This window comes from Brachionichthys hirsutus, chromosome 24, assembly GCF_040956055.1.
Source record: "Brachionichthys hirsutus isolate HB-005 chromosome 24, CSIRO-AGI_Bhir_v1, whole genome shotgun sequence".
NCBI lineage: Eukaryota > Metazoa > Chordata > Actinopteri > Lophiiformes > Brachionichthyidae > Brachionichthys > Brachionichthys hirsutus.
The window spans coordinates 2,855,319-2,882,354 of NC_090920.1; positions in this window are offsets into that span (position 1 = coordinate 2,855,319).

The following is a 27,036-nucleotide window of genomic DNA, read 5'->3' on the forward strand; positions in this document are numbered from 1 at the left end:
CGACAGAATAACAGGGACGCACCACATTTGGTTGAGTATTATTATGACCGATTTACATGAGATGATTCTCATTTGGTGACGACACATAACAACACTGACCAACAGGGGTTAAGATTGGCTGGGGCGGGACCCCCACCTAGAGGGGGCCGGACTCATGGATATAGGAAGACGCGGACGCAGAGAGCGGCCTCTTTGTTCGGACCTGAGACTCACACACGGAACAGGATCGAACCTCAGCACTGATATCCAAATCAACTGTATTGATCTGCATGTTATACAAATATTTTAATTGTGACCAAAATCATCTTTATTGACCACGCACCCACACGGAGAACAACAACCGGGGAGGGTTAAGGAAAACCCCTAACATTTTGAAGCTACTGTTGTAGCCACAGCTGCCCTGGGGCAGACTGACAGGAGCGAGGCTGCCAATTTGCGCCATCCGCCCTCCTGACCACCACCACCATCTGGGGCCCATGACCCACCTTCTTCCTGGACATTTTGCTAGCCTAAAATGGCTCAGGGTAGAAGACAGGGTTAAACAACTCAAAATGGGATTGGCATTTAAAATAGTCAATGCAGCTCTGCCCTCAGTCCCCTCAATCCCTGCATACCTGACGGAACACCTCCACAGATTTAGTGACACCCACAGCCACAACACTAGAGGGAGCTCAAACAACAACCTGATTACCCCCTCCTACAAGACTAACATGGGTAAATCATCTTTTTACAATACTGCCCCCCAAGGGTGGAACTGTTTGACTCCCGCCCTCAAAACATGCACCTCTTTGGCCTCCTTCAAAACGCCCCTAAAAATACACCTTTTAGGGGGACAGAAACGGAGATAGTCATCACAACTCTCTCCGGATCAACCCCCCCCCCCCTTTTGTCCACCTACGTCGTACATATTATGTGTCTTTTTAATTTATAGTTATTTTGCATCATTGGTGTAATTTATCTTTATTTTATTGGTATTGTTAAATGTCGATGATTTATGTACGAAGGACTTTCAACGTAAACAAGACCGCAAGGGCTTTTTAGAAATGCTCCTCTTAGACAGGATGTTTGACTGTATTTGTACTGTAATACATGCTACTGTGTGACTGTACTTGTGCTCTAACATTCTATCTAATATATTCATCATAGTCATCATCACCACCGACATTCACTCGCTCACTACTTCACACAAGCAAGTGTGTCACCAACCATGAAAAGTAAAAGTGAATCAGGCTTTGATTTTTAACTTATTGAATCCATAAATGGGTTTTAATGTTAAAATGTAATATTTAATTCCTAAATATGTCCTGAATTCGGTGGTGAGAGAGAGATCCCCACCCTACATGACTGGGTCAAATTCCACAAACATCGGTCAATAATCGACCGATCAATAATCAACACATTTTGAAGCTCCATTGATGACAATGGTGCCAAAAATTTCAATCTGATCCAGAATCCAGGATCTCTTCTGGATCATCACCAACATTATCTGTTCCTGGTAACATTCTCAACACTTTCTGAAAATGTCATCCAGATCCATCCAGACCCTTTTGAGTTGCTAACAGACGGAAGGACCGACGGACATAACCCCCGCCTCATCGTAGGTAATAAAGATACGTTTGATGCCGGGTTCAGATGGGGCATTTATGTTATTGTTTAGCTATGAAAAGGAGCTAAAACAATTATTAGGCATGAAATTTAACAAATTGAATGGTTGTCTTGTAACAGCTCTTTCACCTTTTCACAAGTCAGTCCGGCAGACGTTCAACTGGCCATTGATGGACTCTCCTCGAGCGCTAGTGCTGGTCCTGATGGTATTGAAGCCAAATTTATTACATTTGCTTCTCATGTTCTTTCGTTTCCTTTGGCCAATCTTTTTAATTTATCTTTTTCCTCTTGTCCACTCTATAAAATTTTATAATGTGTATAAAAATGCCCTACTGTTACATTTTCAAAATGCTGGTAATTGCTTTTAACTTTGTGTTGCTATCTTATTTTCTCATGTAATAACTGCAATTTTAGATTATTATTACTATTTTGACAGAGAGCTACGTGTGTTTGTATGTGTGTTGTTTGAGTGTTTGTGTGTAAAGAGAGATTTTTTTTTATTTTGTTTGTTCTGATTGAGGACCCTCTTGAAAACGAGATGGTTTCACCTCAAGGGGTTTTATCCTTTCAAATAAATAAATAAATAAATAAAACCCCACTAAAGTTCCTTATTCTGGTCCAGAGTTCCCCCAATTGGTCAATATTTAAATTAATAATAAAAACCACACATTGAGTCAGGGAAATGTTCCAGAACTAAGCATTAGCTCAATATTTCAGTCCACGTTGATGAATTTCTTCTGCAAGAATACCTTAATATACTTCCAGTGTGCCTGATCCTCCCTGAATCACGTGCACTTCCGTGCACTGACCTGGTGGGAGCAGCGACGTGCGATGGGGGTGTTACAACTACACTGACTCACATGCTGGATTTACCTTCTGCAGCTCTGCCGCAGCATTAAGGGCAGAGTCTGTCGCCTTCGCTCACCCGCAGCGAGACTTTTCCAAACCCGTTTTGACTGGGTGACATTTTAATAACTACGTTACTTCCTGATAGATTAACTGCATCTTCAGAAGCACGGGAAGACTGCGTCGAGGACGAGGTAAAAATACCGAGTCAAGTGGTTTATCTGAGAATCATCATTTTATTTCTCCATCTGCAACGAGAACATTTGAATTATAATATCAGCCATTGACGTACTATTTCAATCATCTGCAGTTTCCATGGTGACACACACACAGAACCAGCAGTGAAGAATACATTTCAAAGCTGCACTAACAGAGGATGAAAAAGAAGTCGCTGTTAATGCCCTGCTTACATTGCTTGTAGATTTGAATTTATATTGCATGCTTTTATTTTTATTACCTTGCATGTTAAAAATGTTAAATCGGGAGGTAAACGCTCTTTACACTAAAGTGGTTTCAACTATCACTTTCTCTTTAAACCCCAAACGTTCGCCTCGATGCGACACAACGCCATCCCAAAGCCATCACACAACGACATTCCTTTGTGAGACTCCGCAACAGGCTGCAAAATCTAATCAGTCGTGCAAAGTGGTCGATCCCTCGTCATGGCAAACGACATCTGTGTTCATTACTTTACACAAACGGCAGTCATTGGTGGGACGGCGGGGGCTGCATTCCCCAAAGAGACGCAACCACTAATGAGATATTATATCATTGATACAGCGGAGGGTTTGCTTTCAAAGTTTATTCTGCAGAGGCTTATTATTGGAGACAATCAGAGGGCGTGGACAAAGCCAAATCCAAAGACTAAAAGGCAAGAAGAAGAGAAGGACGGGGAGAAACCCCTCAAGTGGGGGGCACCATCGGAGCTTTATCTAAAGCAGGGGTCCCCAACAACCGGGCCGCGGCCCGGTACCGGTCCGTGAGGCATTTGTTACCGGGTCGCAAAGAAAGAACAACTAATGTATACAATTTCCGTTGTATCGATTATTAGCGTCTAAAAGGTGTTTTATTTTGAAGCATTCAAATCAAAAAAACAGCCGTGAACTCGCGAAAATTAATATAAAAAACCAAAAGTCTTTGGAGAGCTTCTTTGCTAAGGAAAAAAGTCCTGCTGAGGAGGAAGAAGAGGAGGAAGAAGAGGCGCCGACGACCTCCAAGAAGAGAAACCAGGACTAAGACTTAAAACTCGGGTATTAACAGCTGATTTGCTCCGTTAACGAGCAATGAAGGGTTCAAACCTGCTTCGGCACATTGAGACCAGAACCCGGATTAAAAAACCATGACGGACAGAAGTAATTATTGGGACCACAATTAATGTGAAGTTTATTGGTAAGATTATATTCCTCTTTTTAAATTTAATTACCGGTATACCCCCCCCCCGGTCCGCGAAAACATTTCACGGCATGAAACCGGTCCGTGGCAGGAAAAAGGTTGGGGACCGCTGATCTAAAGTACCAGGGAGTCAGATTTAAAGCGAAAAATAGAAATGGTTCAAATAAGAAATAAGCATTGTGAAGCAAAAGCAGTCTGACATTTGTACAAATAGGAAACATCACCATTGACAGAAGCCCAAACCCCAGTGAGTTCTGACATGAGCTCATTTGAATGGCTTGAATATGGAAGAATAGAAAGGCAGCATACGGAATCTATTAAATGACTCCATTGTGCCAAACGAGTGTCCTTCACATTGGACGTGCTGTATAACAAGGATTGTATTTTAGCAGGACAACAGCATAAACACATAAATAAGTACATTTTCCCAAAAAAAGATGGGATTCTTGGAATGACAGCAGGCCATCCATGATGGGTTGGGCTTGACCGTATGCATGCTCTGCCACAGCGCAGCCTCCAGAAATGGCCCTCTGATCGACTGCAGAGTCCTGGAACTGAAAGAAGCCTTGTCTAAAGGCGTGACACCGATTTACCATAAACCTCTCTGTCCAGTCCAAACATGGCTTGAATGGACTCTACTTCTATCCTGCGTCTCGCGCTTGAAGGACTGAATCTCTGACTTCTGATTGGCTACGTCAAAAATGTAGAAACACTTCACAGTGTTGCATCAAGCATTTACTGAAACCATTTAGGTTAGACAGGTGGACAAAAAGCACTGCTATTGAGGCTTCCAGTAAAATAAAAATAAACTGCAAATGTGTCAGAAGAGGCTGAATGTGCAAAATGTATTTCAGGGGGCTCTGATGTAAATGGAGCCCTGGAAAGAGAAGGCAGTGTCTCCAGTCATGCACCAAGACAAGTGTATAGTGAAGAGAGCCTCAGGGAGAGAACAGGGAGGACTGGTTAATTTCATCTTTGTGTGAGTTCAATTGGCTGGAAGAGTAGCTGCAAGTGTGTGCGTGCATGCATGTGCAAAAAAAGATGTCACCATGTTAGGTTTAAGGCCGAGATGGGTTCAAGTGTTGCAGCATGCTCATTTTCCAGTGCTGCTAAATCATCCTTTCTAACCAGGAGGAGAAGTTAGAAGCCGTATTTGGTCTCTGCACATGCTTGAATGTTTGATGGCTGACTAGGATCCAGCTCAACACTTAAAGCGGGATCGGGAACTTCGAGAATTAGTAACACTTGGTGAATTATGGTTTTTGATTATTTCATATGGATTGTAGAAGCCCCGAAATGTCAAATGAAAGACATAAAATCACTGATTTGTAACAAATACCAAACGGAGTTTCCAAGCAGCAAGCAGGAGCAAACAAATATGATTGAGAAAAGTCATTATCCCAAGGATGCCTAGCAGTAACTAGAGATGATCACATTCCTACATGCCCATGTGACTTGTGTTTTAGTCATGCTAATCTTGCATCAGCAAAAAGGCCTCTTATTTCTGATTACCAGCGAAGCTAACTTTGGTTTTAGCATCACTATTGCTATTAGCTGCCATTTCGACTTGGATTCTGTCTGTTTTAGCAGCTAGCCCAGGCATGGGCAAACTAAGGCCCGGGGGCCATATGCGCCCTGTTGGTTATTTAATCCGGCCCGCCGAACTTGTCCAAATTATATCATTAAATTAAGTTTTATTATAATTAAACCCCAATCTTTGACCTTTTCCCTGTAATACTACCTGTAAAAGGCCAAATCCTTTCATGTAATGGCTTTTGCATGTCCATCTGTTCCTGGCCCGGCCCCTCTGGCTAATTTTGGAACCCATTGTGGCCCGCGAGTCAAAAGGTTTGCCCACCCCTGAGCTAGCCTGAGCTAATAGCTGTTTTGAATTGAAAAGGTACAGCTAGAAACACCCAAAGTGGATGCTATCATGGCAATCTGTCGAATAGCATTAACAGAATGTCTTTTCCATTGTAGCCTATATTTATCAATAAGTCAGCAATTTTATGAAATGGAAAATAAGTAATTATTTGGCCATTGCTTTGGAATATTTCCAGATACACGATTTTCCACCATCACCCCAGCCCGAGATGCTACATGTGGTTAAAACAGTCTTTATTAAATCACGAGTCTCGGTTAGAGACTCACATTAGGAGGCAGATGCAGCTCAAGTTACGCCGATCAATATGTTTACCCACAGAGGAACACCAGCCCAGGGAAAGTTCCCTCCATATCAATCCGTTTAGCCACGACGACACTCACAGTGTCAGATATCAAGTCCCACATGAGAGAGCCGAAACAAAGCGACATCACGTTGGTCCAAACCACTTGGGTCTCTCATCATCAGAACATTGAATGTGCTCGACCTTTGATCCCTCTTAACCTTCATGCAGAGTAAAGACACAGACACAGCTGGTTCACTGGGAGAGACTGGAAAACCACTGCTAATTTATCTTTTATAGGGTTTATTCAACATGGTCCAATCAGGAACACACCCTGATAGATGACGTTATGTGATCCTGAGATAATGCATTTGATTAAATGCACAGCTGTTTCCATTGCATGCAGGCAACATCTGGGCTTCGGTGCTGAGGAAGCAGCACATGTACTTTAACTAAGCTGGGCTAACATGCTTCACTGCACCGAAACACTGAGCAGGACGTTTGCTGCAACTGTCAGTCTTATGTTAGTGAGATGATGCTTTAATCGTAAAAGGCATTAGTGCTTACTGAGATGCTGAGGCAGGTCCAGCGGGCGGTGTAGAAGGTGAGCTATTTTAGCAATCTGGATCTATTTTGATGCAAGTCAGAATTCCCATTGTGAATCAGAGCAACCTCAACTATACAGCAATTCAAAAAGGCAAACCTGCTGCCAACACGATTGCATGCATGCGAGTCTAACTGCAATGTAATATTTATGGAGGGTCATCAAATATTAAAAGACGCACAAAACTGCATTTTACATTTTCTGCTTTTGGCACCAAAACATCGTTGATCAGCGAACGGCTATGATAACAATTTGCTAACCTTTCCAGAATGGAATAAGATGCGGTCTAATGCAATTATTCCACTGATTCTAGACCCGTTAGCATAAACAGCGTTGGGATTGCTTTGCTCAAGCTGCACCTCTATGACAAGTCCATGTGGAGGACGGCGAGCCAAAGTTCTGGAGAGGCTGAACCATCTGTTCAACTTATTTCCCCTGAGAAGACGCCGGAGCGAACGAACAGAAGATCCTTATTTTGTCTAACATTGTTGATATCGCTGCTTGAATTCTTTCAGTTGCTGCAGAAACTTTCAGCAGACTCTTCTCAATCACCGCCATAGGCCACGGAGACGCTAGCGCTTCTGAGGAAAGTGCCCCTTCGAGCAGGTTAGAGGGAGGTTGAGTTTGAAAGGAACCTAAAAGAAGCTCGACGACATTTAACAGCCCATCAACCAATCCTCTCGCAGGACTGTATGTCAAACGGTTGCTTTTGGGGAATGCTGAAGCTGGGCTTCAGATGGGCCAAAATCAATTAGTCAGCGTGTTGAATCTCACTCAACACGGGGGGGGGGGGGGGGATCCTGATCCTGATCCTGTCTCTGTCTTGTGTTCCTGCCTCTGTTTCAAAGCAGCCACGATAATCCCTGTCCCCTTAATGACTACAGGCCTGGAGCACTGACTCCTGGAGGGGCTGGTGACGATTATTCCTGCCTCTTTCGACCCTCACCAGGGAAAACAGGTCAACGGAGGACGCTGCAGCCGTGGTCCAGTTACGCTGTGAAACTGGACCACAGTGGAACTGGACTTTGGACTTTCTCACTACACAAACTCAGTCAGTGAGGCTGGTAAACATGTCCCTCCTCCTCTGTCACTGGGCACTGGAGCCCCACATTTTCACCTCAATAGAGTGCAGCCATAAACTTTACGTACATATAGATATCGTTGTTTTAGGAGAGATTTTTGTTTTGGTTTTATGTCCCTATGTGTCCCTGAAGCCGTGGGCCTTCACACCATTTTGTTATGTCAGCATAATGATAATAAAACTCTTGAATCATATGAAAACTTTAATAGGTATATTGAAAAAAGAGATATATATATCCTTATGCTCAAGACTTAACTTTGTTGTTGTTGCATTTGTTTTCTTCTTAGTTGAAAAGAGGGTAAGAACTAGGTGAGTGTTCACTTCATCCTTTTCCCTTTTGAACTTCAAAGTGCTTGGTTTGTAAAACTTTTTTTAATCTTTAGTGTTTTCTTTTCTTTTGAGCTCAAATAAATGAATAAAATTGGGATAGTTTACCAGCTATGAGAGATTAGTCACACATGTTCAAACAAATAAATAAAATATATATATCGGGGTTGAGCTCACCTTATCGAAATGTTGTATTTCCAGATGTCCTTTTGAAGACCTGCAGAGGTCATTCACAGCTCGCACATCAAAGGTCTGCATGGTTGGAGCAGGATAGAAGACAATCATCCAGCCCCAGCATCACACTTTATTCTAGCAACCCAATGCCCGAAGCGCATGCAGCAACAGCGGACACCCAAAGGCAGAGGGTCACATCTGAATCTTTAATTAATCAATGATCAATGCATTGAATTTTCACGATCTCTACTCCCTTCAATAAGGACCGAAAATGAGCGGTATGTGCAGCATGTGGGCGAGGCTTTCTGCAGCACCTCTATGGACGAATGAAAAGCTAAAGACGTTTTTACCAGAAGTAAATGTGTATTTCACAGCATTTTCTGTTATCACACAGGCTTTCTTTTACTTTGTAGTCACGACTCCAGAAATGATATTAAATACACAACAACATGCATATATCTGCAAAGTTAGTAAAATAAAGTGAGAAACATCAAACACAATCAAAGGAGGATGAGATGAGTAGCGAGACAGTCCCAAAAGTCACAGGAGCTCAGCGTGTAACTAAAGCTCAGGGTGACAGTAGACAAAACACGCCTATGGAGTTTCTTCTCTGCTCTAAGACGCCCCCCCGAGAGCAACACTTCTCTTCTGTCATGCAGGGATCATCAACACAGTGGCAGCAACATGGGTAAGACTTGAGAGTTCCCCTTTGAGCTCCGCTCTTTTCATTCCAGGTGGCACCGGTAGATTTAACGGGGTTAAACTGAAACTTGGCTTCATGCATGTGTTGAGTGTCTCATCCACACCCAGAGTCCGCATTTAATGAAGCTGCATCTTAATGCCAGGCATGCATCCGGTTCATCAAATAACTTCCAATGTTCAGGCAACAAAAAGGAGATGAACTTCCTAGCAGTTTGATTTCCACGAGTCGTATGCTAACTGTCCAACAAGTTTACCTCTTGCTTTGTCTAATATGTAAAAGCCTGCAGGCTTTTGTGCACAGTCAGCAAGACAATGAATTACAGTGATGTCCTTCGTAGTCACAGAATATGGTTCAAGAATTAAAGAGTAAACTTGTTTACCTTTGTCTCTCATTTAAAGATCAAAAGTCAGCCTCTCTTGCTTTCTCTCCCCCCGACTATAATAAAAAGCAGAAACGGGGTTTATGTAGTGCCATGTCCAAAAATAAACTCAGTTCTTTGGATTTGGGAGTTTGCTACTTCTGTTTTCCCACTGCTCCTGCTCGTGCCTGCTACAACGCCTCTGCACTAATTACTTAGAAAACCAAACTTGATTCTGACATGCGATGACTGTTCTATTTGACTGTGATATTATGGTTATATATTGAGAATTAATGACGCAAAGGTTGTGCAAAGTCAAAATTCGCTTTCGTATAAGCCAAGGCAACAGAGTCCCTCCCTTCCAACGCCATGGATTCCAGGTCTGGGGGAAATGTGTTTGAAGCCCCTGCAGCTCTGCCAGATCTACGCTGCTGCAGAAGAATAACAAGCCTCTGTGAATGCTCGGCTGAGTTGGCAGGAGCAAGAGACAGGGGAATCATCTAAGAGGAAGACAACCCTGGGGTATTGAGGAGAAAGAAGCAAGCAAATACGTTTCCTCTGCAAAACCAATTAGCAAATGACTCCCTGCACCGACTGTTGGGCGTTGAAAAGAGAGAAGAGACAGACATAATGCAGCAACACTGTCTGTGTGGGCGCTGATAGACAGTTGAGCAAGTGTACCGTGCATCCCGTCTGACTGGTAAATGCATGTGAGCTTTTCGTCCCGTCCTTGCCCGAGCCTCTGATACACAAAAGACAGCAATACATAAGCTGGCATTTTAAATTAACACAATATTGTGTGGAAAGAAATAAGAAAACGTGCTTTTTGAAAGCAGGTCCATATATTGGCATGAGTTGGCCTCACTAATTTATTCTGTGACCCTTGGGGGAGCCGATTGATGAAATATCTGATTTGTCATTTGTCAGGATTCAAAATAATTTGACAGGACTGTCAGAATGCGTTTCTGCCTTATGTCTACAGGCTTGAAATGACAAGAGCCGCTTTGCAGGTACAAGATGGATCGATTTCCAACGTCTTAGTCGAATGCTTGTATTTGCTATTTGGAACTGATGAGAAACTACCCTCAAGATTTCGTTCCAGAGAACATCTAGGTGTCACAAACATGTATCCCAATAATCCTTAAGGGTGACATCAATATTTCATGGTCGTCCATCTCAAAATTATTCAGAAAGGTCCATCTTAAGGTAGAAAAACAAGACCAATCAGGTGATCTGGGATAAAAGGCGAGATATTTTCAAGGATAATGCAAGGACGGAAATCTTCTCATTTTATCTATTTCATGGGATTCATATTCTAGGTAACACTCATGGCAGTCCAGCTAGCTGTTGTCTGTTAAACCTTGTGCAGATATAGCTTTATCAACAGCCATGCTGCTTACGTGGCTAAACGCCGCTTCACTTCATTTCCATAAAGGTATATGACGAAAACTCCCAAGATCCAGCCGACATTGCTGCTCTCCAAGACTTTGCTTGACACACCGTGATGATCCGACTGCTTCAGTGAGCTGAGCTGCTCCTGCAGGCTTTCAGCGCATGTCTGTCAAGTCAAACCCAGACGGATAGCACGGCTGTGACGGCTTCCCTGAATCAGATGAGTGACAGGCGCGGCAGAGATCACAGATTGATCGGAAGGGGCTCCGAGTCTGCACCTCGACAAAGAGCTGGAGTTTTAGTTGGAGGTGGAGACGGTGACTATTCACACACATTCCTTTCCAGCCTCACATGGTGGTGGATAATTTATGCAACAGGTTCTGTCATCCAAGCCATCTGATTGGGCCAATATATATTCCAGCGCTGCCAATTCCCACAACAGAGCTATCCATGCCTTATTGATTGCTACACCGACTGTTGCAGCAACAAGGGAGCTAGTTAGCGAGCATTCTCACTTTCTCCTCATCTTCTGCAGGACTCCGACGGACGCACTGTTGAGGTAGAGCAAAGTATATAAATCCCCAGCATCACAGACACTTTGATACGGAGACAAGTTACCACTCTAACCTTTGTTTGTGAGGAAAAATGGCCCAACAGACAGAAATCTCACCAACGAGAGAAAACTCCAAAAGCATCCGGCAAATGTTCCATTGCGATAGTCACACACGTGAGTAACAATGTCTTAACATCGCCCAGGACCACGTTTGTAGCATCTTTCATGCAACTTGTACTCGGAATCTGTGATTTACCAAGGTGTCAGCTCGTGACTGGGACTCTGACCAATCTTACGGTGTTAGTGAAGCGGCGCCGAATGCAAACTGCGATACACATGTCTCAAGGGTGGAGCTATTAGAAAGATCAGGGAAAGAAAAGAGCATTCAGTCATGCTGAAATATAGTCAGTGAAAACGTCTCGCTTCAGCTGCACCGGAGAAAGAAACTCATCTGATGAAGCGAAGAAAATATTAAGCAAAGCTTTCTTATGGAACAAGCTGTTTCCACAAGTTAGAGCGTACAGTTGGAGGAGGGAGACGAGTCATGCAAAGTAAACTGCCATTCTACATGCGACTAATGCTCCCGAGGTATCTGCATTCAGCATGCAGCAGAGCAGGGAAGGCACAGATGGAGCAGCAGCCATGTTTGCGAGATACTTATTCCTTTTACTTTTCAAGTAGCTGCAATATTCATCTGTCTCTTCGGCAGAGATCTTTGTGGCCTTTTTTGCTCACATATCACAACATTTACCCCATTTTGGGGGGTTTGCATCCTTTATTTACTGATATGATTCAATTCAATTCAATTTTATTTATATAGCGCCAGATCACAACAGAAAGTTATCTCAAGGCACTTTACAGGATTAGCATTGAAAGACCTGCCGGGAAAGACAGAACCCTGCTGGTTTTAAATGGATATGGATTCACAGCAAAACAAATCTACCTTCGTGTTTAAATCAAGTAACCTTGAACCTTGAACCTAGACCCACAAGAGCAAGCACTTTGGCAACGGAGGCAAGGAAAAACTTCCCTTTAACAGGCAGAAACCTTGGACAGAACCTAGGCTCATGGTGGACGGCCATCTTTCTGACCGGCTGGGTTGAGAGAGAGCGAGAGAGAGATAGAGAGCGAGTGGCAGGTTGGAGGAGAGTCAAAAACAAGGAGATGGATAGGGAAGCGATAACAAGACAGAGCAGGAGCAGACAAGAACAAGATAAGACTAGAAATGCTAATGCCAGCGATATGGACATCAGCGGTGAGGGACACAGGTCCAGGTTCTCAGCACCAGAGGGACCTGAAAGAGAAAGAGGGACAAACAGAGGGAGAGAGAGCACAAGACTATGGGGAACAGAGACAGATTGCTCACAATGATAAACAATAAACACACATAAAAAATGACCACCTTTTATTTTAGAGTGGGTTCTCTACTGCTCTACTTCCAGATGTGGAGCAGCCAAGCAGGTGACAGATGGGCTTTTACCCGCCAATATAGAAGTTATTACTTCTTGATCAATATCAGATGTCACATCTAGGATTCTGAACTTCTGACATCGATTGAAAGTATATGGTGATGAGAGTGATTGGTCATGCGTGGGGGCGGGGTCTGCTCAAGCTAAGATTGATGAGTGATGGCAGTCTGACAGATAAAACATGCCTGAACACCTGCAGAGCAGCTGGTCAACAAGGCTCAGCGGACGGAATGTCCACCGAGGCTTGTCTTGGAGATGCAGCATGCTCGGACGGACAGATGTGTTAGCTTTACTAATGAACACGTTTTTTTTCACAGGGGTTGGTCGGAAGGGAAGGTCGTTGGCGAGAATGTGTCAGAGGGCTGCTGGACATATATTATATAGCAGAACTGTTGTTCAATGATAGAATACATGGCAGCTCCCAAACCACCTGCAGGCCTTTGTGAAACATCAGGTACAAGCACAGAGCTCTGCAGGCACAGTGCTGGTGAAACAGGCTGTCAACAGGCCTCACATTCAGTGTGCCCTGCTGTAGTTTAGAAGAGGTCAAAATCACGACTCAGGGGACCAGGAGTCGAGGCTCATCCAATTTTCTTTTGAGCATTGCTCCAAAGCCTATTCTGGTGTCTATCTCTGCCTCTTGGATGACAACGACACATTGTAGATTACGAAGAGAAAACATTTCTCGGCTGGAGGTTCAGGTTTGAGTCAATCTCAAGAATCAAGAATCACTCCAACACTCGCATGAAAGAACAGGAGTCCCCTGAGTTCAGGAAGCAAATATCCTGGATGCTTTTGTGTCTATATCAATGGGGAAATAGCTGAACGGTACCTTTGGCATTGTGATGAGACGACTGCGATGAGGACCATTATTAGTTCCCTTTGCATGATTTACTCTGAAGCAAATCAAAACCAAAGCGTGAAAATAAACGATGGGATTCCACAGGTCTAACCATCGTAAGAAATTCTCCTACTGACTGACGGGAAACAGCCTGGTGGATTGAGCCTCTTAAAAAAAGACCTGGTGTTGACATCACGTCTGAGCATGAGACAGTCTGTCCTCCATCAACAACTCCTGTCAAAGTGCTCTCGAGTCGGGCACTCAACACTCTGGCTGCTCCGGGGGAACACCCCAGTGACCGCAGACACATGCCGCCGGTTGTACTCGGAAACTCCCAAGGGGAGATCTGCTTCTGTTTTGCTTTGCAGTGTGGAATTGGAACGGAATTTTCATTTGGATTAATTTGACTTAAACAAAAGGCATTTGATGGATCGGGGTGGGGTGTGTGTGGGTGTGGGTGGGTGGGGGGGGGGGGGGGGGGGGGGGGTAAGGTTACGTTTGCAGCATAAGTACAGGATAAAGCCGAATAATTTCCCTTGGTCTGAGTGCAATCTAAGCTTTGATATCATCTCGCTGTGACCCATATTCCGAGTTCATCATGTCCCAGTCGTTCTACATCATTCTGCCCCGTTTTCCTCCCCGTCCTCCTCCAACTTTACTTTTCCAGAGGACAGCGATGATTCATACTCTAATTCACCAGTTTGAGTATTTGTGTGGAAAATCCACCCACAGGGAATGTGAGAGACAAATGAAGAGAGAGAAACAGAAGCAGGGGGGGGGGACATTGGGAGCCAATGGAGGGGACTTACGGGCTATTTTTAGTTTCCAGCTGTGTGAGTCATTCTGATATGATGCTACTGGTTTTCCGGTTAGCGTTAGCATTGCGTTTGCATGACATACATTGAGGCTTTGAAAATCGAGTGTCCTGTAGCTTAAATTGTAATCAGTGCACACGAGTCAGGGTGGAATAAACTTCCAGAGTGAATTATTAAGCCTTCCTTGATCCCATGTTTTCCAGCGTGTTGAGTGGGACATGGAACACAAATACCTACAGATATGAATGCATCTAAGTGGTCCATATGATTCCATTCTCTCAGACGTAAACATCCATGCTCAGTGCCTAACCCTAACCTTCAGGAAAACTGGTTCAGATTAAGTCCTTTGATCTATACGCCAGTGCTAAAACTAGCAAATGCAAGGTGGAGGCTCCTTTGCAGAAAGGGCCTCGAAAGAGGAATGCATGATGCTGTTAGAGATAGCAGGTGGATAATTTGAATGATGCAGCAGCTTAACTCTCTCTCATGTTAAATCAGTTTCCCGTTAAATCACAGGAACAAAGACATGGTCGATTAATTAAGTAAAACACCAATCATGTCGGCCTTTTCTAAAACTGCGTAGAACATCTCAGGATTCCATCTCAAACTAGAAAACGACAATCAGAGATTGCAGACCCCGCCTCCAATAGACTATTGGATCTTGTGAGACAGTAAACAGGGCTTCCGGATCAGAGGGGCCAAACCTGCTCTAGCTTGCTGCTCCGGAACGTACTACAAGACACCTTCTGGACTCTTTTTCCCATCATGCCATTCGTGTCCCTCCCTCTTAAAGTGGCAGTTTACAGCACAGGCACAATTCCAGATGTAAAAATAATTCTAGAATCTGGATCCAGATCCGGATCAATGCCATTCTCGGGGAGGACCGAGCCACGGACAGAACCTTGCTTGTGTAAAATTTTCAAGTCGATTAGGTTACTAGTTTTTGAGTTATGCGCTCGGACAGACAAGCAAACAGACAAACATACAGACAAACGGACCCAATTGCAATACCCTCCCTCCCCTTCGGCGAGGGTAACAAATCAGGTCCCAAGACAATTTGAATTCAATTATGTTTTTAGAGTTCTAAATAGGGTCCATGAGGGACACCGACGTGTCTGTCCAACAGCAGCCTGGATCAGTTAAAGACGGTGATCTCAGTGACGTTGGTGATTCCTCATGTCATGAGCTTTTTCTTTCCCCACCACAAGGAATGTTCCTATAGTTGGGAATGCTGTAGCCTGGCCAGCATTATGCATTCCCCTTCCAACTGGGTGCAATGGTGTGATTCCCTGCACCAGCGTGCATCTGAATCTTCACCCCCTTAGACTTGGAGAGGTAATACCTAAATACAGGACAAACTCCATTTGCTGCAAATGCAGGCGAGCTATTGTGAGTAACAGTTGGAAATCAAGCAGAAAATAATGAGTCTAAGATGAATTTTCACTTAAATTACCATCTCGAAACTGTCGGTGTGTTACATCTGCCATTTGTGTGTGTGCGTGTCTTTAATCTGATCCCGGTAAGGGAACAGTGTGTTCTGTTAGCAGTTCTCTCTTTCTGATTTGATCACATTTGATCAAACTTTGCCAATCTTATCGAATGCAATTCAAGCTTTTAAAGCGCTGTCATTTTGAATACTGTCTCATTTGATATAAACACGTTGTGTGGAGAGACTCAGTGGGTTCCGACAGGTTGTGTTATTCGTAAGAGCTGACATTTTACATTTTACACTGTCAAAGGGTTCTTTCACCGACGACGTGCTCAGGATGCAGGTACATGGCTGAATCACACTCCTGTCACCACATGCATTTAAATATTCCGACCGTCATGTCTTCCTGCAGTCTGAGGTCTATGCTCAACCCATTTGAACTCCATCTTATGAGATCAGCTCATGTTCCTTATCTCTTACACCTTACGCCCCCATTTGCTCTCGCTTCCCACTCTGCAACCATTCAAAGCCGCACCACTGCCATCTCCCCTCATGTCTCTTTACGGCCCCAGGTTATATTTCTAGTGAGGAATGGTCTTTCTGACCTTGGCGAAACACAGAAGTGCAACAAGATGAGTGATGGGTGACGCCCATGCCAGCGCGGATCATGCGTAGAGAGGTGCAACAGCTTGATACTGGACCGATGTCGAAGAAAGGACGCCTGTAGTTCTAACCGTATCAGGAATAGCAAGAATGGAGGACTCCGTTAAGCTCGCTCAGAAGCCTGCGGAATGTCTTTGACGTGATTAACCCGAGCGCACCGCTGCGGGTCCCGTCAGATGAGCTCAAGTCTGTCTTCATCATCTCGCCGTGGGCTCAGGAGATGGATCATAATTAATAGCTATTCAACACTTTTGATTGTTATTTATCCCTGAGTCATGGAAAAATGACTCGTTTTATTTGAAGTTTGAACGTCCAATCATGTGGTACTAGTTCAACCATTTTCCCTTTGACTTGTTAGTGAATACTTTTGATGCATTTCCTGTGAGAACCGACTCAAGTTGATGTTATTGGCAGGGGAGTTATCTATTTTACTCAAATTTACATTTCAAATTCAGGTAAATGTTCTTCCGGAATGCAAAATATCAATGCAATACATTTTGACAACGTCCTAAATCAAGATTTCAAATATCTAGCGTGACTTTTGAGCCTGATGGGAGTGATCCTTGTTTGTTGCCAAGTGAATAAATATCCATTTTATGCTCCTTGAGCCTTCGTCTTGGTCGAGATGCTCGGCCTTTCATGTGCACATTGGTTTGCGTGTCAATTACGTCGTCTAACAATAATTGTTGCACTTGTGATGATTTGAATGACAAATTATCAATTCGTGCAAAAATGGCTCATTTCAAAGTTGTAATTATTTAATACTTAATTGTCAATATCAAACGTCAAATTTCCTCCTTGGAAAACAAGAGCGTACAATAAAAGCCAAAGACCTGAACTGCGATGAAGTGTTAAATAATCCTCAGGTAGATTTGTAGTTCCCAGAGGCAAAACGAAAAAATAAGTAATACGAGTACTATGAGTACCACTTTCAGCAAGATTACTGAGACTCCCTGGTTTTACTTTGACCTCAGCACGAATCATTCACCAAGTCATTAACCTGAGCAGTTTGCCCAGCCCTCTCCTCCAGACATGTGGAGCATGTCTGAGTTCCAGAGTTCAGTGTTCTCTGGGGCAGCGCTGGCCTGCCATGACGATGGTGGTGTTGAGAAAAATGTATTTATGCAAATTAATGCATAAACACAAACGCATTCATACATATTCCACATCACAACCTTTAAACTGTATGCCGTGATCAAATATATGAACCATCCCCATGTGAAAGCTTGATACCAAAATCTGCATGAACGTTTCATGACCTGCATGGGATCATCGCCGCTGAGCCCCGCCTTGTTAAATAATGTTTGCACAAAATATTGATGAGTGTTCCTGCTCGGCTGACAAACGGCACGCAATAAATCAGGAATCGTCTCAAACAGATAATCAATGTGTCATGTCTGAACTCAGACATTATCCAATGCTGATTTAAGAGCCCGATATAAGACGAAAACATCAGCTGATGGGTTTGTGTTAGGCGACCCGGGTGCTCGAAGCATCTGATGAAACAATGCAGACTTTTAAATGTGGGCGAGTATCAAAAGAAACACCTTTAAACCCTGCATCTGTACGGCCTAACCCTAACCCAACGCAACGTCACCGTTCACTGCCTCAGAGCATCATTGTTTTCACTCAAGTATAAAACTATCAGAGGTAGCACCGGCATAAGGAGGACTTTCCCACTAAAAGGTTAGGAGTGTGAGTTTTAAGTCAGTACATTTATTTATTAAGACAGCTTGATCAAAGTAATTGAATTTGTAGGTTGAGGGCATGCGATGGGAACAAAGACGGCGATACCGTTGGGACATTATAAGAATCATGGCTTCTTCACAGCACCAAGGAAACTGAATAACGTTTGTCTGACAGACACTGCAGGCAGACTGCATCAATTGGGTCTTGGGCCCGCTCAGATCCCAGAGGAGCAGCCTTGACACTAACTTTAGTCGAATGCTGAAGAGGATCAATATCATTGTTATGCCTCCTTCGCTGGAGACAATCACTCCATCCCATTTGTGTGTAAAATCCCAAACATTGAGACAAAACGTCTTTCAAAATGTCCACTTTAGCTTGATAATGAGCCGAATTGATTTCAAGGTCAAAGATCCTTTCCATGACGTGAAAATTCTTCTGCTAATTGTGAAAAAGACAAATGACTGAAATGTCAACATGATGAAGAAACGTTGTTTCCTATTCAAAAGGTCACTTGGCTGTGACATTGTTCTGTGAAAGCACTTCTGGCGGGTTTCTGACACGATAACTCAGGAACCGAGGTGGAGATGGTAAATGGTAAATGGGCTGCACTTATAAAGCGCTTTTTCCACCTTAGCGGTGCTCAAAGCACTTTACATGAGGCCTCACATTCAGCCATTCACACACACACACACACATTCACACTCCAGTGGGCGACTGCTGCCATGCAAGGTGCTGTCAGACCCACTGGAAGCAATTTGGGGTTCAGTGTCTTGCCCAAGGACACTTTGACATGCGGACAGTCAGAGCTGGGATTCGAACCACCGACTTTCCGATTGAGGTTTGAGTGGTACAGGAATTTAAATACTTAGGAATCACTCTTGACTCACAACTTCATTTTAAACGACAAATAAAAAACACAGTGAATAGAATCAAGTTTAACTTGTCTAACTTTCGGTTTATCAGAAACAATCTAACCCTTGAGTCAGCAAAATTATATTTTGACACTATGATCATGTCACACACGTCATACTGTGTAACAAGTTGGGCGTCGGCCTGTAAAACGACTCTACAACCGATTGAAGCTGTTTATAAACAAGCTCTAAAAGTGTTGGATAGAAAGCCAAATATGAATCATCACTGTCATACATTAAAGAAACATTATTAAGCTGGGACAACACTGTAAAACACATCGATTTATAACATCTCGATTTATAACATCTCGATTTATAACATCTTCCATGGCAGAGCACCTCCTCCATTACAAGAATTTGTAGAAATAAACTCAAACACATCAACAAGAACAGCCTCTAGAGGTGACTGAGCTCCGCCCTCACCCTAACATTCTATCTAATAAATATACTCATCATCATCATCATCACTGTGTAGTTCCATTCAGAAAAAGTGCCTTTGGTCAAGCCACTTTTTCTGTTCGTGCTTCCCACACTTGGAATTCTATCCCAACCACGATACGTGAACTCCCGACTCTGACCTCTGTTACCGAACAATTTAAAGCATGGCTATTGGAAGAGCAACATTGTAGCCACACCCATGCCCAAACTGATATATTTGGGCAAGCGGCTGCATTGACAGCAGACATCTCCTCGTGAGATGAACACCGTCAGCATCGCTCGGTACCGCTGCATCCTACATTTACGTCATCATCCAGGCAGCAACTGGACATTTATCGATTGGTCAATGACAAGTAATACATTACTTACTAGTGCCTGTAATGACGATTAACATCTAGTCTTAGTGCAGAATAAACCCTTTCAGGCGCACACACACAGAATCAAAATAGTTTATGTAGATTTCACCATTCCACCTCCTACTGTTTTAGAGCCACTCAGGGCTAATCTCAGAACATTCAAGGCTCAAGGCCTGACTGGAGCACTCTAAAGCCACTGCAGAGGTGAGTTACTCTTTACATATATTCGATCTGCTGACCTTGTTGCTGCCACGACCTTTCAGCATGCATGTTCCAGCTGAATGCAACATATACAGACATTATAGGAGCCAGACAAGCTCGAAACCGACAACAAAAGTGCAACCTAAGCAGATCTAAAATGGATTTGATCTTTTAGCTTTCATAAAAGAAAAAGTAGCCGATGTGCCTGACACATGGTTCCATCTCCTCGATGTTGGGGGGGGGGGGCTGCAGAAGAAACACATCTCAATGGTGCTTTTTAAGAGTTCCTAGTCAGTGCAGATGAAGAAGATCCTGTGGGGGCTGACACAGATCTTCATGAAGCAGCTTTGGCCCCCATGATGAAGGCTGTCCTGTTTTCACCAGCCACGTCGCAAACTGGCTTCGTCATCTCAGATGAAAGACTGCTGAGCACAACGTACACTGGGCACAAATCCCTGTCTTGATTTTGATCTTTTAAATTCCTTTTGCTCTCAGCAGGAAGTATGAGATTAATTGTGCCTGGACGCCTGCTCTTCGTTGAATTGTGTTGGAATTACTGATGAAGAGGAAATAACTATCTTGAACACACCTTAAACTGCAGACTGGGTGATCCCGGGTGCGCCCTCCGTCTCGCCCGCTCCGTCGGAGAGGTGCAGCGTGAGCGACAGGATGCCAACGATGGTGAACTATGCCTGGGCAGGACCAAGCCAGAGGACACTCTGGTGGAGGCCCGCAGCGGTCCTTAGGTGCAAATACTGCCTCTAAAGCTCCAATAACCGACTCCAACTTACTGGAAAACTCTTCATGGGAACCTCACTCAATGTAAAAAGGTATCCAAGAATAATCATCATTCAGGAAATAGAAATATTAAGAAAACATCCTGAGTTCAAGGACATTTCAGTTTTCAGACACACGGAGCTGCAAGTTAGCTGCAAGCCCTTATTCCTGTTTAAATAATTAAATTATATACAGAGTTAAATTATTCTAAAAGACCAATTCAGAGATCTACAATCCTCATTCCCAGGGGGTCAAACAATGAGCATTTGTTACATCCAGACATTGAATGCAACGCAGAAGAAGCTCATCCAGACCCTCGTGTATCTAGATGAGGCACCAGACATCTTTAAAGCTCCTTCCACAGAGAATTTTTTGAATAAAGCAAGACAGTCCCAAGAGGAATGGAGGCTGGATGGTTTAAGCGGTAAAACATGAACACACCTCAGGAAATCAGAGCCTGAGTGAAAGCAAAGAAGCATTACGGACATCCTGAACCTCGCCACAAAGTGCTGGAAAATAGGGAAAAGTGGGAAATGCATGACCACCCCAAACATTAAAGGGTAGAAGAGGAGAACATTGGCTCAACGACACAACGGCTACATTACAGCCATTAGAAAAGGCTTTTGGTTTTGTGAAGAAAGCTCATCTTACACTTACACAAAATGTTAATTATATAGTTGCTAATTATGCCCTATTTCTCCACATGATGAAAAAGACAGGGTAATCCATAACATTTAATCTTCTGCCTTCTAAAAAAAAGAAATGCATGCCAACACTGAATGTACACACACAAGCACGACCAATTCCTTGCTCAGTAATAGTTGTGAATATAAATAAATAATTCCATTATAAAAGGAAAGGCACATGTGCTGTGCAGCAGAGCATGACAGCTTACATTGGTAATCCCTGCATGGGCAGAATGACGATCTTGTAGTCATGCTGACAAATTACACACCAAATCAGCGAAACAAAGAAAGGCAGAATAGTAGTGGGGGCAACGGCAGGTAGATATGATAAACTTATATTATATACTTCTGTCTAAACGTGCTTATTAAACGTTTTGCAGCGACGAGGGTCGCTCATGAACAGTCTGCTCCTCGCCTCAAGGGTGGCAAAACCTTCCTCCCATCGAAAACAGCTACTTACACTGAAAGCTTTTTATTTACTGCTGCTAATTTTGTAAAACCACCAAGCAGAATAAGCAATGTGTGGATTGCCCTGCACTAAAATGTGCAACAAAACCCACTGAGGTCTAATCAGGTCATGAAAACACCTGAGCATGCAGCGAATAATTACATCAGGTAGCTTTTTAATCCTCTTCACCCAAATGAAATGCTCACATCCCAGTTCGGCCCATTTCCTCCAGAATGTTATCTTGTTTTGTTTTTAAAATACTTTTCCTTCTCTTCTTCTTTTTAAACTGTCAAATCTACATTAAAGATGTATTGTCAAGAATTTAGGATTCACCCTTTACCAAGTGATCCACTCACCTGACAGGTGTGGCGTATCAGGATGCATTCGTGACCAAGATCCAAGACAACATTCATCCTTCAGCTGCAAACCATCTCAAGGAAGCTCATATAAATCCAAATCCATCATCATCCTGAAAATGGCAGCAAAAAGAAAAGTATTAGCTTCATGTTTCTGTCTGGGTGTAAATGCCAGGAAAACAACAAGTGTGCATATTCGGTGGTGGATAATTCCGCCGCGTTCTTGCGCAGGTTAAAGACAAAGTTAAAACTCGCCACGTCTGATTACAGTCAATCAATGGAAAGTGAGCCCTCCGGCCGGATGACACCTGCATGCTGCCTGTGTCAGATCACACTACTATAGCTGCAGTCGCCGCCCTGTTTTTATGGTTATCCAATCACAGGCATTGGTTTAGAGAAATGTTGGGAACATTTCCGGGAAACAGGTGATTACATTTTGCTGATGATCCAGAAGAGATCCTGGATTATGGATCACTCAGGGTTCGTTAACATTGCAATCAATGGAACTTCAACATGCGTCCCTCAATATCTGGGTTGATTATCGACCGATGTTTATGGAATTTGACACAGTCATGTAGGGGGGGGGGGGGTCTCTATCTCACCAACGAATTTCATCCACATCGGGTTTGGATTGTGGATACTGTCGCAATGTTTCTAAAGATAGGGGTACACATTGCGTTTAGTGGGATTACGGGGAAAATCTGAAGATGGTCTTGGTCCAATTTAGATCCCATTAAATGTTGAGTGCGATCCGGATCCCTGTCTGGATGCAAAACAAATCCGGATTTTCCCTTTTATTTATCATGGAGAATTTGTTCAAAAATTATATCATGTAAAATCTGCATTCAATTCACTCATTAAAAATCAGTCATAAAGGCGTCCGATACAAACCATCGTGTAAAATATATTCTGGATCTGACCCGGAATGAGGTCAGGAACAAATATTACTTTTTAACATTGAAAATCCCCCCTCAATGCTTTCCTAATTTAATATATTTTATTCCTGGAAGGGTTTTTCTGGCATTAAGCTCACAAATGAAACTTTTTTTTGTTTGTTTGAATGAAATCACACACAAACCTATCCTGCTTGTTTTTGGGAAGGAGAGTTTTGTCAAAATAGTTCTGCTATTTTCCTTGTTGTCTTAATGCGCAGTACGTCAGTGCCAGCCTTTACTTGGTTTGCCCATGCATCATTACAGGGTGTTTAAAAGCAACATACCCAGCTCTGCCGTCGCCCCATGAGCTCCTCTGAGACGCAGTTACAATTAATACAAGTGAAATGGAGCTTTGAGAGAGCACTCGCCTTTAACGACACAAAGGTGCAGAGGACTAGCCCCGCGTTAAAGAGGAACCACTTCCTGTTGGCTTGTGTTCACAGAAGCTGAATTGCTTCACACTCCCAACAACCCCGGAGTGCGACTGCAGCTTTCTTGCCACTATCTGGCACAGCCCAGCATCTCTTTTCCCTCTCCGCGTTATCTGTGACTATTTCCATTTGTTCCTTCCGCCCACCCCATGTTTTTACTTTTACCCTCTTGATTGCGCTGCAGTCACTGGGTTTTTGTCACAATTCCACCTGAGACTAGCATCATCCTGAAGAGTTCTTTTTTTGCTTCTGATCATTCCTCAGAGAATTAATTTAGAACAAAATGTAATTCTGCACGTACGTGGATCACATTTGACTCAGGTGTTAAATGACAGCCCCCATCTACCGACTGCTCTGCCCTCATGCGTTTGATTATATTTAAATAGCATCACATTCTGTTCTCCACCAGTCATATTTGTTCTTATTTTCTCAACATTGTACAATTGAGGACGCTGCCAATATTATAGCTAGAAACACTCTTGTGACATTGTTATTAGCCGATTCAGATCGTTGTTTGAGTTACTTCCTGCATCAACTGGTTGGGGGTGCACAAGTACTCATGGCGCCGGTCACAGGCTCGTGTAAATCAGGACGGTTGTGTTAAGAAGGGCTTTTGGAATCACATTTAAATTCATCTGGATCCCAACTCATGTCAGGATGGAGGGACTGATGGATCTTTGGGAAAGACAGATCTTGATAGAAACTTACGATCCGTGTTTTGAGGGAGCGCTAATGCACCACGAAGCTCGCCAACTAGCAAAAACAAGAACAGAAGAAGAAGAAAGGGGGACTTCCTATGCTTTGCTGTAACCTCTGTGCAATGTGAACAGTTACACCATAAGCCCAGAACATCAGCGGGTACCATCATCAGTGTATGGTTATTTTAGCCATTATAATTTGGTAATAAGTTAATTAAAAATACTAATACCGTTAGCCTGAGGAACCATCTTTGCTGCAAATCAAGACTTTTTGTATTTTCATTTCACATTCTCATATTCCTAAATGAACCTTTTGCTTAATCAAATGACCTGAAAGTAATTATTAAATGTTAAATAATAAATACACAATGCATGGCTAATGGGGGATGTTTTGCCACATTGCTCCAGAGGGAACGATCTCAGATCGTTTCCTCTCACAGATTTTACATTGTGATTATTCCTCCTTTCTCCCAACCGCAGTATAAAACGCGCCTCCGGTGGGAAGTGTATCCCACAAGTCAAGGTCAGACGCTAATCCGACGCCGAAGGAAACGCGATGGAAGTTGACATTTGAATTTAAAGGCATCCTGTGGAGCAGCTCTTTGGGCCATGTTTTTACGAGCGTGCCCTGTTTTATTTGTATTGCTTTCATGGACTGTATTGCAGCTGGATGCCTAAATCCATATCCTGTTTGCTGCTATTCCACTGAGCGACAGTTGGCACTGCTCATGTCCGGAGAAGTAGAACGTGATGTGCTGGAAAAGGCAGCAAAGACGACTGCAAACTTGGAGCATCCTCACCAGACACAAGATTTTTCAAGCATAATTCTGCCGTCAGGCGTTAAGGTTTATGCAGAGTTTATGCACAAGCCAGCTTTGGATTGAAATCTCTTCTTTATTGGAACGATTTCATCCAGTCAAAGGCTGCAAAGACATTTACCCATAAGCACTCAAATTTTGTGAGGTCCATTCAAGGACTCAGATTCAAAGTGGGACAACGTGGAACCAAATTCTCCCCCGACTTTTCTGACTGAAGATAAGGAAGGAGGAGAAGAGGAGAACCTTAGAAGTATGTAGAGGTATAAATACATCCAACAGGGCTCAGGACGACAAAAGGGGATTTGCCAGCACAAGAAGTTATTGGAACCCTATTAATAAATGACTTCATCAGAACGATATCCAGAGGCTGGCCTGACGCACTGCAGCATCACAGAAAGATGCCTTTGTAAATAAGTAAGATAGAGATCCAGTGGATAAACAAACGTTTCTCATCGCCAAACCTTTTCTCCAGGGAATCGGTTTTTTTTATTTTGAATTCAGCTCAGGAGTCGACCAAATCTGTCATGGCAGCAGCTTTGATAAAGACAGAGTTTATTTAGCCTGAACCGAACCTGCTGATCTTTAGTGCACACTTCAGCGCCGATCAATTGCAGATGCTGATCAAGCAGAATTTACAGCAGGTATGACAACTCAAAGTCAAAGCATAATAAAAAAGGCCAAACCCAACCTTCGTCAAATTTGGGAAAACAGGTCAAAATAATAACATTAAAGAATCTAGATTGTTCAAAGTTGAATGATGAATGTCCCAGTTCAACATAATATTAGTGGCGGTAGCTGCCTCGGTTGATCAGAGTGAATAATGGGATATCAATTATTGAGGGGCTTCTCATCACATAAACTCTTATTGCTGCGCAGCGTGCTAGCTAATGCTAAATACTAGCAGCGCAGATGATAAAACAGCATCAGCTACCCAACTAATGCCTAAAGCTTTTAGAAACGTAATCACCGTAGCATCCTTATTGTGAGCATTGCCATGGAAACGCCAGCACAGACGCTACACTGCGCTAACAGAGTGGCCAGCACATCTTAAAACAATTTCCTCGGTTTGTTGATACCCACGCAGAGGGAATATAAATTCCTTTCCTTTGTTGTTTTTGAAGTCATGAAAACATAATTAAACAGCCACTATCTTCATTTTAATCTGGACTACACTTTTACCAGTATGAAAACATAACGATGGAGGAACCAATAAGTAAAGGTAAAATGTACTCCAATCATTCTGGAACAATATCCTCTAATATATAGAGCAGTGTGTCATTATTACAATCCAGGAGATGCTTTTGCTTTCGGATATCTGTCAACATATCCTCTCTATTCGTTTAATAAAAGGATGTATGATGGATATCTGACATTTTCAGTAAAGAAGGAATTCATGCTGAGGGTTCGTCATGCAGTGAATGCAGGCGGGTGCTTTCGTTACCTCACTTGTTTTGCACATCTTAATTAGAACACACAGCCTCATAGTTTGCAGCGATGTGAGGCGCCTGAACAACCGAAGTGACAGTCGCTGAGATAATTGTACCAATGGTCCAATTGCATTGCTGCATATTAGTGCTGATAGACTAATTAGCTCCAACAGGCTCCCCGTGGGCTTTGCTCCCATTTAGCGCTCCTGTCCAGAGACGCGTCACTGCGTGTGACTGTAAACACGCATTAAGGCTCGCTTAAGACGATTTACACACCGTACATGAAAGGAAGAAGACCAATTGGTTTCTCTAGGTATAGCCGAGCGCGGCTGAGTCCCAATTTGAGGGAGCTCATTTCAGATCAGCAGGGGGAATCTGGACTAGACTGGGGAAGCAGTAAACAAGCACTGCTTGAGAATGTTGCACAACGCCTGGCATCCGCCGGCGG